Raw genomic sequence first — 13,805 nt, 5'->3', positions numbered from 1 at the left:
GAGTTCCAGAAAAACATCTATTTCTGCTTTATTGACTATGCCAAAGCCTTTGACTGTGTGGATCACAGTAAACTGTGGAAAATTCTGAAAGAGATGGGAATACCAGACCACCTGGCCTGCCTCTTGAGAAATCTGTATGCACGCCAGGAAGCAACAGTTAGAACTGGACATGGAACAACAGACTGGTTCCAAATAGGAAAAGGAGTACGTCAAGGCTGTATATTGTCACCCTGCTTATTTAACTTATATGCAGAGTACATCATGAGAAACGCTGGACTGGAAGAAACACAAGCTGGAATCAAGATTGCCGGGAGAAATATCAATAACCTCAGATATGCAGATGACACCATCCTTATGGCAGAAAGTGAAGAGGAGCTAAAAAGCCTCTTGATGAAAGTAAAAGAGGAGAGTGAAAAAGTTGGCTTAAAGGTCAACATTCAGAAAACGAAGATCATGGCATTCCATCCCATCACTCCATGGGAAATAGATGGAGAAACAGTGGAAACAGTGTCAGACTTTATTTTGGGGGGCTCCAAAATCACTGCAGATGGTGATTGCAGCCATGAAATTAAAAGACACTTACTCCTTGGAAGAAAAGTTATGACCAACCGAGGTAGCATATTCAAAAGCAGAGAGATTACTTTGCTGACTAAGGTCCGTCTAGTCAAGGCTTTGGTTTTTCCAGTAGTCATGTATGGATGTGAGAGTTGGACTGTGGAGAAGGCTGAGCAGCAAAGAATTGATGATTTTGAACTGTGGTGTTGGAGAAGACTCTTGAGAGTCCCTTGGACTGCAAGGAGATCTAACCGGTCCATTCTGAAGGAGATCAACCCTGGGATTTCTTTGGAAGGAATGATGCTAAAGCTGAAACTCCAGTACTTTGGCCACCTCATGCGAAGAGTTGACTCATTGGAAAAGACTTTGAGGCTGGGAGGGATTGGGGGCAGGAGGAGAAGGGGACGACCGAGGATGAGATGGCTGGATGGCATCACTGACTCGATGAACGTGAGTCTGAGTGAACTCTGGGAGTTGGTGATGGACAGGGAGGCTTGGCGTGCTGTGATTCATTGGGTCCCAAAGAGTTGGAGACGACTGAGCGACTGAACTGAACTGAACCATCCCTCTGGCTAAGCCCTTCATTACTCTCTTCCTGATTATTCTAAAAGCTGCCTCCAACCCATCTGTTCAAGGCATTCATGTTTATTTTTATTTATTTATTTCTTGTTTCATTTTGTTACTCCCTTGATCAAAAATATTAGTGACTCCTGGAGTGAATATATGATGTTTTCCCTGCTCTTATGTTCTTTCTTTTGGAAACCGTCTTCCCCCACTACATTCTAATGCAAGTATACCTCTCTATCCTTTACTCCATTCCTACCCACCCACCCTGGCTGGCCAGTCTTGGTCGCTCATTGCATAGCAATAGCAATTGTTCCAGAGGTAGATAGTGTCAATCATGGTCTTCTTTGGGACTGATACCTAGATATGAGACAAAGGGATGCTCTTTTGTCTAAGTGTGTTAGGCTGGGAGACTGCGCAGGCGGCTGTGACCGGCGCACTAAGTGCAGCCGAGAGGAGCTACCCCACGTCCGAGGTCAGGGGCAGCGGCCGAGAGTGCCAGGCTCCGATGGTGGCTGAAAGGAGCTACCCCGCGTTCGAGGACAGGGGCGGCGGTCGGGAGGAGCAACCCTGCGCCCGAGGTCAGGGGCAGCGGCCGGGAGGAGCAACCCCACGTACAAGGAGCGGTGGCTGCGCGGGCGCAGGCGGGCCTAGAGGAGCCATCCCACGTTGAAGGTCAGGAAGGGCGGTGGTGAGGAGATACCCCTCATCCAAAGTAAGGAGCAGCAGCTGCGCTTTGCTGGAGACTTTAGTTTTGGGGGCTCCAAAATCACTGCAGATGGTGACTGCAGCCATGAAATTAAAAGACACTCCTTGGAAGGAAAGTTATGACCAACCTAGATAGCATATTCAAAAGCAGAGACATTACTTTGCCGACTAAGGTCCGTCTAATCAAGGCTATGGTTTTTCCAGTGGTCATGTATGGATGTGAGAATTGGACTGTGAAGAAGGCTGAGCACCGAAGAATTGATGCTTTTGAAGTGTGGTGTTGGAGAAGACTCTTGAGAGTCCCTTGGACTGCAAGGAGATCCAACCGGTCCATCCTGAAGGAGATCAGTCCTGGGTGTTCATTGGAAGGACTGATGCTGAGGCTGAAACTCCAGTACTTTGGCCACCTCATGTGAAGAGTTGACTCATTGGAAAAGACTTTGATGCTGGGAGGGATTGGGGGCAGGAGGAGAAGGGGATGACAGAGGATGAGATGACTGGATGGCATCACTGACCCAATGGACGTGAATCTGAGTGAACTCCGGGAGTTGGTGATGGACAGGGAGGCCTGGCGTGCAGCGATTCATGGGGTCGCAAAGAGTTGGACACGACTGAGCGACTGAACTGAACTGAACTGAAGGACCATCTTCCTTTGCCTAACAGAGAAAGATTTACTGCTGTAGGAGCAAATAGAATCAGCCTGATGGGTGAAGAACAAAGAGACAGAGATAAAGATAGAGAAGATGCAAGACAGAGCATTACGTCCCTTGATTCATATGTGCATGAAGCTGGCAAATCCCTACACTAACCAGTTCATTGAAGTAATTAGTTTCCTTTTGCTAAATCGAGTTTGAGTTGAAATTCTGTTACTTATATCTGAAAGAATTTCATTTAGGACAGTTTCCCCTTTGTTTTTATAATAGAATATAGCTTTAGAAAAGCTACTCACTAACCCCAGATTTCCGTACTTTTGGTACTTTGTGCTGACCTCAGGTGTGCTGTTCTTTGTTTATCAAAATGCTAGGCAGAACAGCTCTGTGGTACTGTGGAAAGAGCTTAGGCCAGAGTCAGAGAGATCTGGGTTTATGCTTTTTTGCTTTCTATTAACTGTGCGATATGAAAAGTCAGTGTATATATTTCACTCCCTTCTTCAATAAAGAGTGGGGAAAGTAGGAAGCCCCATGGTACTCATAAAAATTAGACTTATCCACGAATAACTGAAAACTGAAGATAAGAATACTTTGCAGAGATATTATAGAAGTTTCTTTCTCATGTATCAGTAAATTAAATCTGGTGGTAAACATGCAGGCTTCCCAAAGTCTGGAGGGAGTCACTTCTTACCCTTTTTTCCTCCACCATTATAACATGTGGCTTTAATTCTAAAAGTATTCCTGTCTTTATTGAAGTCAGCTGGACCTATGATTCAGACTCCATATATTATTCCCACCCAGGTACCAGAAGAAATGGTTTGAGGGAAAAGACAGGCATTTCTCTATGTTGGAATTTTTTTTTTCCCCTCAGACAGGAACTTTCCCTTGCTACTATTATTCACCTCTGTTAGCAGAATCTGTCAAAATAGAAAGTTGAAAGCTCTCAGAATCTCCATTAAAGAGGAGGATGGCAAAACCAATACAGAATTGTAAAGTAAAATAATAAATAAACAAATATTAAAAAAAACTTAAAAAAATAAAATAAAAAAAGAAAAAAAGAAAAAAGAAATAAAGAGGAGGAGAGAGCAACAGCAATGCAAGATGGCAGCCACCATGAGCTTGGACTCTTTATGAAAACTGAATATACAGCCTTAAAATAGAATGTGGACATAAATACCCAAAGCACTATCCCTTTTGTAAGATTTATAGCAAAAATATGAATGGAGTTAATATTTCTAATGGGGTGGTGGGCCCAAGAGTCATATCCCTGCTAGCAACATGGCAGAATTCATAGAGCATCAAAGTTGTCCTGCAAGAGCCTCAGCATCTAATGATATCTAAAGAAAATGTGAAACTCCCTCAGCCCCTTGAAGGACAGTGTTACAGCAATTAATCAAAAAGAAAAACCACAGGCCCTCCCTTACAACCCCTATTTGATTTTAAGCAGTCTTATTTTCCACAGGTGGTGCTAGTGGAAAAGAATCCACCTGCCAATGCAGGAGATGCAAGGGATGCAGGTTTGATCTCTGGGTGGGAGGATCCCCTGGAGGAGGAAATGGCAACCCACTCCAGTATTCTTGCCTGGAAAATCCCATGGACAGAAGAGCTTGGTGGGCTACAGTTCATAGGGTCGCAAAAAGTCAGACATGACTGAGTGACTGAGCACACACATTTTCCATAGTAGTAAATTTTCTAGACAAGTCTTATAGATCTCAAAGTACTGGAAAGAATTCCTCTGTCCATGGAATTCTCCAGGCAAGAATACTGGAGTGGGCTGCCATTTCCTTCTCCAGGGATCGTCCCAACCCAGGGATTGAACCTGGGTCCCTGGTGGCTCAGAGGTTAAAGCGTCTGCCTGCAACGCGTGAGACCTTGGTTCGATCCCTGTGTCGGGAAGATCCCCTGGAGAAGGAAATGGCAACCCACTCCAGTATTCTTGCCTGGAGAACCCCATGGACGGAGGAGCCTGGTGGGCTACAGTCCATGGGGTTGCAAAGAGTCGGACATGACTGAGCGACTTCACTTTTACTTTCACTTTCACTCCTGCACTGCGGGCAGATTCTTTACCATCTAAGCCACCAGGGAAGCCCACTGGAAAGGAAACCCCCATTCATAAGGCAGTGTAACTTAAGTTACTGCAAACAATGCTAATTTTTTGTCTATTTGAAATACCTAAGTTGTCCTATAACGTATCATCCTGTCAAGTGTAACCACTTTCCACATAGTTGAACTTCTGGGATCAAGAAAGTATATTTACATTGATTCTCGTTATAACTGGTGAGGCACATCTAACTCAACTGTGAAAAGACACATGACATAATCACCTTGCTGTTGATTACCTGGCCTAGGGTCTCTGCCTTCTCTCCCTTCCCTTCCCCTACTTCCTTCCCTCCCTCCAACAGCCCTCCAGCTTGGGGTGGCTTGTTAGAGTAGATGTGAAGATTTCAGGTCATAGCCTGTGCGACTACTGCTGGTTGTGTGTGGCTGCTTCTTCTGCATCCCTGGTTTCTTTCTTTGTCTTAAATGATGCTCCTCCTTCCAAGCCATCATCCTTTTCCCCACTCTCTACTATCACCCTTGGGCAAAGCATAGATTGTTACCCCCTCTGCTCCCTTCAGGAATTCCTAGCTTTCCCTATATCCCCTCCTCCAACTTTTATGAGGGGTGATGACTTCTCCTTCCTCCTCCTCAAGTTTCCTTTTGGCAATGTCACCACCCAGCACTTTCCATGACACCTCCTTGCTTTGGATGGATGCCGTCAGGTAAGGTTGGAAAGAGTCTCTGACCTCCTTCATTTAGTTTTGGAACCACATTTATTTACTCTCCACCAGCCTGGGAAATGAATATTAGGTTCTCAGCCCTGCCACCCTCTGCTGTGATCATCAGCTGATGCAGTTTTTTAAGCTCAGGTTTTGATAAAATGAGAAGAATAGTCACCTGGGTTACTCAGACCTGCCAGCTCTCAGAGTCCTTGGTGGTTAAACTTGAAGAAAGGCCACAGAAGACACTCGTAAGCACACATGATCCCTCTGAATGCGTTGTTTTCTTTTCGAGCAATGGCTTTTGCTTTTAAAAATTGAAGATGTTTTAAACAGGGCTCTTGTATGGTCATACTTGCAATCCATTTGGGTCTGGTTTGGAATCTGACAACTGGAACAGAAAGAGCCTTGAATTCAGTGCATACTTTCATTTTGGTGCTGCTGCTTCTCATGGTCCTCAGCATAGATGAAAGAAGAACTCAGTGTGCATGGTGGATCCCTGAAATTCCTGGTAAATTTCTGTGTTTTTCAATTTTCTGTTTAGGACCATGAAATGCTAAAACGTGGATGCATATCGAAATAAAAGCAATTCGTTGTGTTCTAAGGGTTTTTTTTTTTTTAATTTAGTATATGTGTAAAATTACCTTTTGAAGCAGCAACTATCAAGTCTGAAAAACAATTGATGTTTCCATGAATCTTTTTCTGGGAAAAAACCTTAGTTCTAAGGATTTAACATCCTATAAGTAAAGATGAACATAACAGTATTCCATAAGCAATCTTTTTATTGTCTGACCATTACCTGATTTTAATGTAATAATAAAGTGTGCACTAATATATATTTTTTAATAAAAGAGGAGGAGATAGGATCCAAGACTATGTGGACCTATGATGAGTTACAAGTTTTTTTTTTTTTTTTTAATCAGCTGAGGAAGGTGGTGCTTTGCTTAAAATGGTTAGGCTTGATTACGTTCGTGGGGATGGCAAGGAAAACGAAGATACAGAGAAGCTAAGTAATTTGGGGACACTAGGACTACGGGCAAAGGAAAGGTCAAAGTTCACATGGCAGCCTGGAGTCTCCAGGGCCCCCTTCCCATCATCTTCCATGATTCTCATAGTGCCACCATTTTATGGCCTTTCCCCCCTGTATCTTTCTTATTCCTAGCTTTATTTGTTCTCCACCCCTCAAGTCACTACCTCCTCTAATATATCTTCACGTTACAACAAAAATGTCTTCCAAGAATACAATTTTTATTATGTTGCTTCTCTTTTTTTTGGATGACATCCACTTTTTCCCCTCTCTCTCCGGGCTGCTATATTTTGATTGCTAGGACCTATCTCTTCAGGAGTCATGATCCCTAGGATCCTAGAACAATGTAATTTAAGAAATTAAGACAGCCTTGGGACTTCCCTGGTGGCCTGGTGGCTAAGAATCCACCTTCCAATGCAGGGTTTGATCACTGGTCAGGGAACCAAGATCCCCACGTGCCACTGAGAAAGTAAGCCTGCTTGCTTTAACTACTGAGGCCATGCATTCTGAAGCCTGTGCTCCACAACTAGAGAGAGAGACCCCTGAGCACCACAATGAAAGATCCCTCCTGCCCCAACTAAGACCCAACAGAGCCAAATAAATACATATATTTATATGTAAAGAAGTTAAAACAAATGAGACAGTTTGACTCTCAGGAGATTGATATTGATTATTGATACTCAATGTGCAGCATGTCTTTGAAATTAAGCCATGCTGCTTTCACACCTGAACCAGAGTCTGGATGGTCTGAGCTATGCTGTGCTAATAACCAACCCTGGGCCACGTGAGCTGGAAGGGGCTCCTCCACAGACACTCAGGGAGCCAGAGTCCCCACTTTGTTATAGCTGCGTCACCTGGACCCTGCGGTCCTGTCAGTCTCTCAGTGAAAACAGAGTACTGGAGAGTGCCTGGTGTGCCCCCGAAGTCAGAGGATATGCTACCTGAGGTTGGCACTGGGATAAATGTATAAATATTCATCTGTTTATTCATTCTGTCATATAGCCTAATGAGAGATAGTGTGAAGGTGAAGTTTGGCCAAGAAGACAGGAAAACCCAAATTCCACTTGTTCTTCTCCCCCAAGAAAAGTGAAGTGGAAGTGAAGTCACTCAGTTGTGTCTGACTCTGTGACCCTATGGACTATAGCCCACCAGGCTCGTCCATGGAATTTTCCAGGCAAGAATACTGGAGTGGGTTGCCATTTTCTTCTCCAGGGGATCTTCTTGACCCAGGGATCGAACTCACATCACCTGCACTGCAGGCAGATTCCTTTCTGTCAGAGCCACCAGGAACCCTGAGGAAAATGAACAATGAAATGGGAACTGGCACTACCTCCCAGTGCAGAGGACTCTGGCAAGCTGACCTGGATAACACAGGCCAGCCCTTTCGCACAGACATGGTGGAAATGGAGTGGAGTGTGGGTCTTGCTTTGCCTCTGTGGTCCCTCAGTGTGAAGACTGAAGGCTTAATTATTTTTTTTTTTAATTATTTATTTATTTTTGGCTGCACTGGGTCTTCATTGATTTGCGCAGGCTTTGTCTAGTTGCAGTAAGCAGGGGCTACTCTTTAGCTGTGATGCAGGGGCTACTCATTGTGGTGGCTTCTCTTGTTGTGGAGCATGGACCCTGGGTACATGGGCTTCAGTAGCCGCTGCGTCTGGGCTTACTAGCTTAGTCACCACGAGGCATGTAGGATCTTCCCAGAACAGGGATCGAACTGCTGTCCCCTGCATTGGCAGGCAGATTCTCAACCACTGTACTACCAGGGAAGCCTGCTCAGTTCTTAACATCAAGAAGAAAGGCTGACCCATCCCCTCTATCCAGAGCAGTGTAGAAAGAAAACACTTGTCTCCAGGGCCTGGCACCAGGCTGACCTAGTCCTGTGTCAGGGCTGGTGCCATGTGGGATGGTGAGGAGGAGGTGAGCTGGCAGGAGGTGAGGAGGGGGCTGGGTATCAGCATGGCCTCCTTACTCCTCTCACCTCCTAATACGGAGCGTCTCCACTCTTCAGTCCAGTGGTGTTCACAGATCTGACCAGTCCATGGAGATCCCTCCTTCCTGGGCAAGTGAAGAAGAGGATGCAAAGATGAGATGGATCCTGAATATTAATTAATTCAAGACAACATACTAGTCAATTAAATTAAAAATTGTGTTGAACAGCACCCATGGGTCAAACATTCCTCCCAGTTGTCATATCAGAACTAGGGTCAAATAAGAAATATCTAATTATCTAGGTTGCTTCCATGTCCTGGCTATTATAAACAGTGCTGCAATGAACATTGGGGTACATGTGTCTCTTTCAATTCTGGTTTCCTCGGTGTGTATGCCCAGTAGTGGGATTGCTGGGTCATAAGGCAGTTCTATTTCCAGTTTTTAAAGGAATCTCCACACTGTTCTCCATAGTGGCTATACTAGTTTGCATTCCCACCAACAGTGTAAGAGGGTTCCCTTTTCTCCACACCCTATCCAGTGTTTATTGCTTGTAGACTTTCGGATCACAGCCATTCTGACTGGTGTGAGGTGGTACAGGATGCTTGGGGCTGGTGCACTGGGATGACCTAGAGAGATGGTACTGGGAGGGAGGTGGGAGGGGTGTTCAGGATTGGGAACACGTGTACACCTGTGGCAGATTCATGTTGATGTATGGCAAAACCAATACAGTATTATAAAGTAAAATAAAGTAAAAAAATAAAAGAAATATCGAATTATATAATAGGCCACACTATTAATTTTCCTAATAAAATATGCATATTTTCAAAATTAAATTTGCTTTGCTGCCACTCATTGAAGTTCAGAGGTAATAACAACAATGATGCTAGGTAGCAGTCGGTTCAGTTCAGTCGCTCAGTTGCTCAGTTTCGACTCTTTGCCACCCCATGGACTGCAGCAAGCCAGGCTTCCCTGTCCATCACCAACTCCTGGAGCTTGCTCAAACTCATGTCCATCAAGTCAGTGATGCCATCCAACCATCCCATCCTCTGTCCATCCCCCTCAGGGTCTTTCCCAGCATCAGGGTCTTTTCCAATAAGTCAGTTCTTCCCATTAGGTGGCCAAAGTATGGGAGCTTCAGCTTCAGCATCAGTCCTTACAATGAGTATTCAGAACTGATTGCCTTTAGGATTGACTGGTTCGATCTCCTTGCTGTCTAAGTGTCTGTCAAGACTCTTATCCAACACCACAGTTCAAAAGCATCAATTCTTTGGCACTCAGCTTTCTTTACGGTGCAACTTTCACATCTATACGTGATTATTGCAAAAACCAGTTTTGATTAGATGGACCTTTGTTGGCAAAGTAATGTCTCTGTTTTTTTTTTTAATATTGCTGTCTACGTTTTCCATAGCTTTTCTTCCAAGGAGCAAGCGTCTTTTAATTTCATGGATACAGTCACAATCTGCAGTGATTTTGGAGCCCAAGAAAATAAAGTCTGTCACTGTTTCCATTGTTTCCCCATCTCTTTGCCATGAAGTGATGGGACCAGATACCATGATCTTAGTTTTTGGAATGTTCAGTTTTAAGCCAATTTTTCACCCTCCTCTTTCACCTTCATCAAGGGGCTCTTTAGTTCCTCTTCACTTTCTGCCATAAGGGTGGTGTTATCTGCATATCTGAGGTTGATATTTCTTTCAGCAATCTTGATTCCAGCTTGTGCTTCATCCAGCCCTGCATTTTGCATGATGTACTCCGCATATAAGTTAATTAAACAGGGTGACAATATACAGCCTTGAAGTACTCCTTTCCTAGTTTGGAAGTTTTCAGTCTGTTGTTCCATGTCCGGTTCTAACTGTTGCTTCTTGACCTGCATACAGATTTCTCAGGAGGCAGGTAAGGTGGTCTGGTATTCCCATCTCTTTCAGAATTCCCCACAGGTTATTGTGATCCACACAGTCAAAGGCTTTGGTGTTGTCAAAGAAGCAGATGTTTTTCTGAAATTCCATTGCTTTTTCTCTGATCCAGTGGATGCTGGCAATTTGATCTCTGGTTCCTCCGCCTTTTAAATCCAGCTTGAACGTCTGGAAGTTTTCTCTTCACGTACATTGAAGCTTAGCTTGGAAAGTTGAGCATTACTTTACTAGCGTGTGAGATGAGTGCAGTTGTACTTATAGCAGTGGGTACTGCTTCTTGAGTGTTGACTCTGTGCCAGTCACAGTGCTAGGTACAACACACCGGTGAATTCTCACAACAGACCAAAAGCCATGGATGTTACTGCACTCCGTTTTGTAGGTAGGTGGACTGGAGTTTACAGAGGTGAAGCGGCTCACCTAAAGACACACAGCAAGTGATAGACAGGGCCCGACTCAAGTTAGGGTTTACAGTTCTAGTTCCTTCTCTTGCCCCTTGGAGGAAAACACAAGTTTAACTTTCAATAGTAAGAATTTTAATAATCATACTCACAATCCTGCTAATTCTACTGCTAACATTGAACCAATTTGTATGCCAGATACCATTCTAAATACTTTACAGGGGCTTGCTGCTGGTCCAGTGGCTAAGACGCTGCACTCCCAATGCAGGGGGCCTGTGTTTGATCCCTGGTCCGGGAGCTAGATCCCATATGCCGCAACTGAAGATCCCACATGCCAAAAGGAGAACTGAAGGTCCTGTATGCCGCAATTAGACCCAGCGCAGCCAAAAAGATAATAAAAATACCCTACATATTTATCCTAGTTGAATCTTCATAACCAACTGTGACGCAGGTGCTATTGTTATCCCCACTCTTCGGATGAGGCAGCTGGACTGGAAGTTTTGAATCTAGTAAGTGGATCCTGGCTTGAATTGCCCAAACTGTCTGGATAATAATGATGGCATCTTGCAATTATAGCAATTACATGTATAAACAAATATGTCTCTTTCTCTATGTGTGTATGTATTTATTTAAAAATATTTATTTATTGTCTTTGTGGCTGGATGGGCTTTACTTCAGCATGTGGGCTCAGAGCACGTGGGCTCTGTAGTTGCCTGGAGCAGGCTTAGTTGCCCCCTGGCATGTGGGATCTTAGTTCCCCAGCTAGGGATTGACCCCACGTCCCCTGAATTAGAAGGCAGATTCTTAACCACTGGACCACCGGGGAAGTCCCTGGGTATACGTAACAGTTATATACAAGGCCTGAAGTGCCGAAGTTGCAGGAAAACGAGGCAGATTGCATGGTGGGCTTCTGGAATTCACCTTCTAGCTACAGTGTGCGTCACGGGGCTACACTCGTGAACGGAAGCTCAGTGAGGCAGAAATCTTTTTTCTTGTTGTTTCCTCATGTTTCCAACGCTGCTGGCACAGTGCTTGTCATGTGGAGGGTCCTCAGTGGCTTGTTGTCTCTTCTGCTATTCCCTTATGTAGGTAGCACTGGGCTGGCAGGTAGAATAGGATTTGAGCTCTGCTCGGACTTACGTTATTAGGTGGGTGAACTCAATCAGTTCTTTCAGCCTCTGTGAGCCTCAGTCTCCACCCCTGGGGGATGGGGCGGTAGCTCTGCTGCCTCCCTCTCTGAGCTGCTGTGAGGATTTGATGCTAGTGGGCTGGAGAGAGCTGTGTAAACCCTCAGATGCATTGTTTGATGAAAAGCGCTGGCTCTTTAGGGTGCTTTGGCATAGTGATGAGGACCTCATAAAGATGGCTGCAGAATGAGATTTCACCAAGAGGATGCATGTGGCAAGAAAGAGAGAAGACTTGGACGCATCCTGGGGGCTGCCAGAGAGTCAGAGTGAGGCATAGTTCACAAACTGGAAGGTTCCGAGGCCTTTGTGGCAGCGAGGTTCTATTTGGCTCCTTCATTGGAGTTTGCAGATATGCCACCTTAAAGTACTGTAACATCTCATAATATTTGCTTTTACCATTCCTGCCACCACTGACATCATTCTTTTCTGTCCCCTGAGTCGCTGTTCCTCCCCTCCCAACATCCCGGCAGATATTTTTCTCCTCTGGATGACTTTTGCTTTTGCATAAATTCAGAAGCCCCTGCTACTTCAGGTCATCCCTGCCGTGTGTACCCTTAGGAACTAGGCTCTGATCACCAAATAGTCCTGATCGAATTCCTGAGGGATAGGATCTGACAGGCTCCACTGTCTCCATTTTCTCTCTGTTAGCGGAGCTTTTCCCTCCAGGACACTGCATGGGTCAGGGTCTAACCCTGGTTCAATCCCCTGTGGCTGGGGGATGGGGCCGGGTCTTCTCTGTACTGTCGTGGGTCACTCACTTTTGGGAGACCCAGCCACCATCTTGTGAGGACACTCAAGCAACCCTGTGAAGAGGTCCATTTATTGAGGAGCTGAGCCTTCTGCAGACAGCCAGCACCAGCTGTTCACCAGATTGCAGTCAAGCCTTCCCTCAGCTTACCCTCCACTGAAATCTTGATGGCAACTTCCTAAGAGACCTTGAGCCATAATTGCCCAGCTAAGCTGCTCCTTGAATTTCTTGCTCACAGAAACTGTGAGAGGTAATAAAAGTTGACTGTTGCTTTAGGCCACTAAGTTTTGTAGGAATTTGTTGTTAACTAATATTGAATGAGTCTTAAGGAAAACAGGCGTGTCCAAACAAGACAGCAGGTTAAGTTATTACAAGGCCTTTGAGTCTCCAAAAATAGGAGGAAGTGCTGCTCCTTTCAGTGAAAAAGAGGCTCAGAAAGACCTCGGGTTTTAAGATCTTGAACTTCATCTGGATCCGCCCAGATATCCCTGTATTAAGTCCAGGGTCCCACTCATTTCCAATCAATGCCTAAACTTTTACATATGAGACTTGGTGAAGCTGAGAATTAAACCAAGTTGTAATTCTACAGCTCATACAATTAAGTTTGGGTTTGCTTTTTGTTGAGGTGAGACCTGCAGCTGCAAAAAAGAATTTCTTTTAGGGCTACCATCAAAGCTTTCTAGTTCTCTGACCACAACTTAAGTTGAGCGTTTAAAGCCCCGAGTTTGTCATTTTCTTTCTAATCTCTCCAGTGTAGTTAGAAGCAATTATCCTGCTGTAGGGTCTTTGGAGTGATTATCACTCCTGTAATAGTCAAGGGCAGGAGCTCTTTTGTCACCAAGGCAACTGCTTCAGTGGGTGCTCCATCACGGTCAATTACAGGTGATAATGTGATTAATCATGGTGTCACTGCTCACTAGAGGTAACTATTACTAATATCTGACTTCTCAAGGACCACAGCACTGTTTTCAAGACCAAGGACATGATGACCAAGCCAATCCCAGAATCCCATCTCTGAGAATCAACTTTATAGGACCACTTTTGGTATCAAATATTGGATTAGTCAAAGTGGGAAAAAAAAAACACCTCACTAGCTTTCTCTGTTTTATTTAATTAAATTAATTTATTTAAGAAGTGTTATTGACCTTGCTGTGAGGCATCTGGGATCCTACTTCCCTGACCAGGGATCGAACATTCTCCTCCTGCATTGGAAGGGGGAGTCTTAACCACTGAGCCACTAGGGAAGTCCAGCTTCCTCTATTTTATATTCTCTCTTTTAAAGGGACGGAGGGGTTGGGGGCAGGAGGAGAAGGGGACGACAGAGGATGAGATGGCTGGATGGCATCACCGACTCGATGGACATGAGTTTG

The 13,805-nt window shown here is 44.7% G+C and overlaps 1 pseudogene; it reads left to right on the top strand.

Annotated features, from left to right (window-relative positions):
- Positions 1-1,627: 1,627 nt before the first annotated feature.
- LOC120873327 lies at positions 1,628-3,911 on the top strand (annotated as a pseudogene).
- Positions 3,912-13,805: the final 9,894 nt, after the last annotated feature.

The sequence above is a fragment of the Oryx dammah genome, unplaced genomic scaffold, assembly GCF_014754425.2.
Source record: "Oryx dammah isolate SB20612 unplaced genomic scaffold, SCBI_Odam_1.1 HiC_scaffold_13, whole genome shotgun sequence".
In the NCBI taxonomy this organism is placed as follows: domain Eukaryota; kingdom Metazoa; phylum Chordata; class Mammalia; order Artiodactyla; family Bovidae; genus Oryx; species Oryx dammah.
Note: the sequence above shows the minus strand (reverse complement) of the source record. Positions and strands in the feature narration are given on the sequence as shown.